This window comes from Carassius auratus, unplaced genomic scaffold, assembly GCF_003368295.1.
Source record: "Carassius auratus strain Wakin unplaced genomic scaffold, ASM336829v1 scaf_tig00215134, whole genome shotgun sequence".
Lineage (NCBI taxonomy): Eukaryota > Metazoa > Chordata > Actinopteri > Cypriniformes > Cyprinidae > Carassius > Carassius auratus.
In genome coordinates this window covers 1,074-8,029 of record NW_020527947.1, presented here as the reverse complement: position 1 = coordinate 8,029, position 6,956 = coordinate 1,074, and the positions used below count along the sequence as shown (strand labels likewise).

General features: G+C 35.7%; 1 long non-coding RNA gene across 1 annotated transcript; it reads right to left on the bottom strand.

Moving 5' to 3' along the window:
* Positions 1-796: 796 nt before the first annotated feature.
* LOC113093762 (uncharacterized) lies at positions 797-5,061 on the bottom strand. The gene is made up of 3 exons (XR_003287896.1): positions 5,014-5,061; positions 1,067-1,261; positions 797-964 (listed from the first exon to the last, which is right to left on the bottom strand). It is a non-coding gene; the product is annotated as an uncharacterized LOC113093762 (long non-coding RNA).
* Positions 5,062-6,956: the final 1,895 nt, after the last annotated feature.

The window sequence follows — 6,956 nt, the reverse complement described above, 5'->3', positions numbered from 1 at the left end:
AAATAAATGTGGTTCTTTTCATCAATGAATCCAGAAAAAATATTGCAAAAGAATAGAAAAAGAAAAAATGTATCACAAATTTCCACAAAAATAGTTTTCAAGATTGATAACAATAAGAAATGTTTCTTGAACACCAAGTACAGTAAGCATACAGTATTAGAATGATTTTGATGTATTATGTGATGCTGATGACTGGAGTAATTGCTGCTGAAAATTCAGCTTTTTTGTCACAGCAATAAATTACATTGAAAAAAATATAAAATATTTATTTTAAATTGTAAAAATATTTCACAATATGATTATTTTTACTGTATTTTCTGAACACGTAAATGCACTTCTGGCATGCATAAGATACTTCTTTTAAAAAAAAGAATACCCCAAATATTTGAAAGGTAGTAGTTTGTGAAGTTTAATATTTGATCTTGTAAGTAATTCATTTTTGTGTTCAGCTTGAGTGTCAAAATTTTTTCAGGGGCCACTGTATGTATACAACGATGAGGGATTCCTGTTTTGTTATACTTAAAGGAAATTGCCCTAGATGTAAAAAGTTTAACATCATGTCATTCCAAACCTGTATGACTTTTGGAGAAAATAAAAGAAGACTTGAGGTCCAAACAACACTGGACCTCATTGACTTTCAACAAATGGACAAAAAAAAAAGGAAATTTTTCAAATGTGTTCTACACAAGCAAAGAAATGCATACAGGTTTGAACGACATACATGACACACTTTTTGGTTAAGTTTAAAAGCATGCATATGTGTTTTACGTGCATGCTGTGTTTTATATAGTCATGCATCATTGTACAACAGTGAAGAAAATAGAGAGTCATAGAGAAACATGCATGTCTCTATCCACACACACAGACAAGCACACACCTCCTGGAGTCTCTGCCCTGTAGACAGGTTTACTCATCCCATCCTTATTCTCTGCACTCATCTTGAGAAAATGCAGGACTCCAGGCTCTAAAACAACACAACATGCACATGAGAGCCCGAAATAGTGCTCAAGTACTCAATGTGTGTCTCTAGCTTTTAATTTAATAAATAAATGAATTTCACTCTTACCTACGTCCTCTAGTAACTCTGACCGTCTGTCCTTGTCGACAGTGACGAAGCGCAGTGATTTCATGGACTTCCCATAGCCGATGCTGTAGCTGTCAACAGGCTGTCCATCCAGCTCACTGGGTGGATCCCACGTGACCTTTAACCCCTTATCCACCGAGGTCAGCTTCACATTGCGTGGCGGCAGTGGCTTAGAACCTGGGAGAGAGTACAGTCTGGTGAGTTCGTTATTGCAAGATTGCAGTTTCTAAGTTCAGCAAATCAAGAATTAACTATCTTATAAGCTACTATTAGACTAAGTATGGGATATTGAGGGTGACTGTCACAAAATATATCCCAAATCATGACCACAAAATTAATCGAAGAGTGCATGAATGCATGCGATTATGTGATTGACCAATCAGAATTACGTAATGTAGAGGGCCATCTATCAAGGCAAAATGAAACGAAATTGTAAACTTAGCATGAATATTCGCTTAGTGGGAGTCATAGTGTTTAATGTAGAGCTGTTGTATAAATTAACTTCCTTATGGCTTAAACAAGAGAAACAAGAGCTATAGCCCTCAGTTAATTCAACTGGAAACTGTCTGAAATTCTTTAGTGTGCTCAGGCTGTTTTTATAACCCTATAGAGAAAATGTCTCATCACTGTGCCGGTTTACCTTACAACAGTATGACCCTGGCATAAATTCAAGTGAGAGATTCTATCTCTTATCATTTATTTAAGTGTACATTGACATGTGACTCTCGGTCACTGCTTTATAATGTAATATTGGCAATGGAACATCTCTCCACATAATCTGGAACCACATCACACGTCATTGCACTTACAACTAACACACACACACACACAGACCACAGAAACTTCAGTCTGTGACTTGGCCCATATAAAAATTTATGAGGTAGGGTGGGTTCACATTTTGATTAAATCAAGACTTGTTAGAAATAAGAATAAGATCTTTCTCCAAAAATAAACATTTTATACTGGAGGAAACTAACCGAGGCTCATATTATGAAGTGGACATCACCTAGATCAGTGGTTCTCAAATTTGGGTAACTCTGCAGTGAGTAATAAAAGATAATTAACTGTGATTCCAGAAGTTTTAAGAACTGTTCCTCAATTAATCAGTTAAAACAACAGCTACTGAGCAGGCAAACAAAAATGTAATTAATAAAAATAATAGTAATTATGTCAGTTTTTTATTGTATTTTGGAAAATAAATATACTTCTTTAAATAAAAAAAAATGGTTGTGACTATATAAAAGCACAGACTGGTGATATTGTCTCTAAAGATGTTGAGGGTATGAAGAAATTTTCACTAAACCCCTGGTAAAGTGGATGACTGCTTTTTTATATTATTAATGTCAGATAAGGACATTCTTTCATGTTTTCCATTCTTTTCTCAAACATTGTTTTTTTTTTAATTAAAACAAATAATGTATTGCTTTTAATTTGCAGTAATAGCTGGAAATGTTACAAATTGACTTCATGACAGCTATTAAAAAATAAACGTTGTAATTTTAACCCATTCTAACTGATGTTTCCAAGACTATCACAATTTGCTAACGCAATTCTGACATCGATGTAAGCCAGTTAGATTGACGACATATTTCCATCAGCAGAATTAGCAAATCAGTGTTCAATAAATCACAGAAAAAATCTAATATTTAGATTAGCAAGGCATGAATCACATGTACATACTTAAAACAAATGTAAGATTGTTGGAATGTGGGAACTGTCAGCTGTCCTGAAACTCTTTCATAGTGGCCCTTGGCCATTGTCCATTCCTTTATTAGGAAGGTGAAAGTAAATGCCCTGTGGTCCTGTTGTCAGTTCTTTTAGAAAGACCTGTAGGGCAAGCACCTGCTGCTCTGACATCATTTTCTCAGTGAAAGGCATTCATAAACTCTCACAAACATACTCTTTGCTTATTATTTTCATTCAGGTGCCTGGAGGACATTCACACAAATGCAAGAAAGTATTTAGAGTGTATTATTGTTTGAGTCAACAATAGCTTAGTGCTTTTAGATAGACCGCCTGAGATACAAAATACCCAGGTGTTTTATAAGAGGGAATCTGATGATAGACAATGCTCAAGCACCTGAGTGACAGGTTGAGCGTGGGCATTGTGCCAGCTACTATAGCACACTCACTTATCGACAGATTCTAAACCCTCCAGCCTTGCCTAGGTCAATCAAAGGCTTTCCGCAAATTCCTTGGTTAATATCTGAGCAAGATTAAATTCCAGTAGCTGGTCGGGGCATGATTCTTCGCTTCCTCTCACTCTCTGGCAGAGCTCTTACCTCACAACATAAGCTCATTCTTACCGGAATATCAACAGACTTGATGTTAAAGTCCCACGGTTGTGGAACAAAACCCTGAGACTCATTCCTTCCAATATATATTTTATCTGTCAAGCAGATGTCTGGAACGGTTTTTGAAGCTGCAGTTGGGCACCATTCTAAGATCTAGAAGGTTTTTTTTTTCTTTCTTTGTTTTACTGTCTACATCATATCTGAGCAGGTGGGGGCTTCAAGGTTTAGTTGTGTTGAATGTATTTTGTTTTGTTGAAGATGGAGAGAAGAGGAAAAGAGAAGAATACTGGATAAAATGCAGCTGCTGATGGCAGTCCCAGGCAGCACTGGGGTGACCTCATTTAAAGAACATTTCCAAAACACTTTGAAAGAGCAAGTGAGAAATAAAAGACCCGTTGTAACGTGGCAGCTAAAACAGCTCAGTAGGACTTAGCTACCACTATTCTCATCCAAGAATCCTCTGCTCCACTGCATTCTCCTCAGAATTAGTTGGGACAGGCAGAGTGAAAGAAAGATGTGGAGGGAGAGAAAATGTGGCTAAAATTTATTTGAAGAGCTGTAAGCAAATGAATGTCTAAAACATCTGTGACCTTTTAAAGAGGTTAACTGTACTTCCTGTCCTGGCCCTAATGTGATAAAACATTTACTAAGAACTGCACTTACATCCCATCTTCTATCTATCTATCTATCTATCTATCTATCTATCTATCTATCTATCTATCTATCTATCTATCTATCTATCTATCTATCTATCTATCTATCTATCTATCTATCTATCTATCTGTCTGTCTGTCTGTCTGTCTGTCTGTCTGTCTGTCTGTCTGTCACTCTGTCTGTCTGTCTGTCTGTCTGTCTGTCACTCTTTCGGTCTGTCTGTCTGTCTGTCACTCTATCTGTCACTCTATCTGTCACTCTATCTGTCACTCTGTCTGTCACTCTGTCTGTCTGTCTGTCTGTCTGTCTCTCTGTCTGTCACTCTATCTGTCACTCTATCTGTCACTCTGTCTGTCTGTCTGTCTGTATAGGGAATCCAATCAGGATATATAGATTTTTAAACGCACACAAACTCTACTAAATGAGCTACAGAAATTAATTACAAAGGTGACATTAGCATCAGTCGATGTTGTACAGTAAGTATTAGTCTCGTACATGTAGACATGTAGACATACATATGATCACCTTATTTGAAACTGATTCAAATGGATAAAAAATGGACTTGATTTAAAAAAAAAAAAAAAAAATATATATATATATATATATATATATATATATATATATATATATATATATATATAATTTGTGCACCTGCCTGTGGCTTAGCTGTTCAATCAGCTGTTCAGTCTTGCCCATCATGCATTATTAGTGCTGGAAATGTTTAAATAAATAACAAAAACAGGACTTAAACGTCCAGATTCACAAACCGCAGGTGGTTAATTCAAGCCATTGGTCATAAGTGCTTTGAAATAATCTTTAAAGTACAAGATGACAGCATCATTACAGAAAGCCCTGGCAATTATAAGCTAGACAAAATATACTTAACGATTTACTTTTAAAATCTAAAATTAAATTATACATAATTTGAATAAAATACAAAGCTTGATTTTGTGAATTATAGAGATAAGCAGATTGACCTACCCGACAGTAGTGGGCTCTGGGTGCAGAGTGTGACCAGGAGCCCGAGAAAGAGCTCGTGCCCGTGCAGGAGACATTGCAGACAGTGCTTCAGTATCACGGCAATCCGCTACACTGAGGGAAGCAAGGTTATGGGATGCTCGGATGCTCCGCTGCCAGCTACCGTCAGTCTGTGCGCTCTTTCCCAAACGTTGTCTCCCTCTTCTGGGGACGAATGGGACTTGGGGCTACCCAGATATTTCCAGAACAAGGCGATGGAAAGTATTTGGAAACACTTACTCTCCTGTAGAACTCACTAGTGCTCTGTTTATTTTTATAACGTGTTTACCCAAACCTTATTCTGTATACTCGTGGTAACACTTACGCTACTGTAGTGTAATTTATATTCAGTTCTAAAATTATAGATAATACATTCTATGTCTACATTCAACTTGGAATTCGCCTACAAACTGAAGCAATCTCACTAAGCTAATTCTAAACTGAATGCTTATATATATATTATACCTCGAAAATGTCCTGTAAATTATTTATATTTGTACACATATACGCAGAACCTGATTTTACCAAGTGAGACTTGTTCCTGTGACAACATCTTTGTTGTCCCTAACACAACATTGTGATTACAGTTTTTCTCAGTCACTTTGGTGCATTTTTCAAAACAGAAATGAAATTTTCAAAACTACTTGTACAACCTCCACATCATCTAGTCATTAATACACATCATAAAACCAGTTTCTCATTATTTTGAACAAGTTGCGATTGCTATTGTACATTCATGCAATTGATTACGCACATTTATCTGCGGTTTCCTACATTATCAGTTGCTAATGTCATGTTGCTCAAAATGTATTATACAGTTTTCTGTGCAATAGTCTTACCCCCAAAACATCTAGTCTTTAGTTCATCGTATAAGTCATTAAATGCAAAATGGTTAATCTAGTTGTCATAAACTGCCAAGCACACTTTTTATTTGTATTTTTACACACTATTATTAGATGTTTTGTCAATTTGGCATGAATTGTGCAAGTGAATCTTGACTAATGAAGAGAATGTAGATGATAAACCAATGATAAACCATTTCTCTGAAATAGCTCAAAGGTTCATCTCATGAATCTTCAGTAGGAAAGCTTATACTGTATAGACAAAGGACAACACAAGAGTTACAAATTCTGAAAATGGAATTATTTCATCTTTGTTCCCATATTTCCTTTTCTATATCACAATGGCATTGTAAAAGTATTTTTTATTTTTTTATTTTTTTGGTCAGCACCACTTAGTACGTAAAAGTGTAACTGGGAATTCTATCCAGTCTCTTTCAATCAACATCCCACAAACAGTAATGTGTAAATGTGTAGTTTTGAAATGGATATATGGCATACATAAGCATATGGCAAACTGTTCAATACAGTAGTTTACATCAGAACATCCCTCCACTGTTAAATTGAACAACATGACTAAGCAATTTGACTGTCTTATCCGTAAACTATGACACAAGGACTTGACATTCTGAATGGCACTGACATGTTCATTGACACAGATATTTATTTTTGAGAGATGAACTAAGGATTTTGAGCAAGAGACTGGCTTTTGCAGGTCATCCATTGTGTTTTGATATCTGTACGACGTTGTTTTGAGAAATGCACTTACTGTTTTGCAAATCTCAAGAATGATTAGAGAAATGTACCAACAGCGACTGAGAAAAACTGTAATCAGTAGGCTACTGTAGTGTAATTTAATATTCAGTTCTAAAATTATAGATAATACATTCTATGTCTACATTCAATTTGGAATTCGCCTACAAACTGAAGGCAATCTCACTAAGCAAATTCTAATCTGAATGATTATATATCTATTATACCTCGAAAATGTAAATTCTTTATATTTGTACACATATACGCAGAAACCTGATTTTACCAAGTGAGACATGTTCCTGTGACAACATCTTT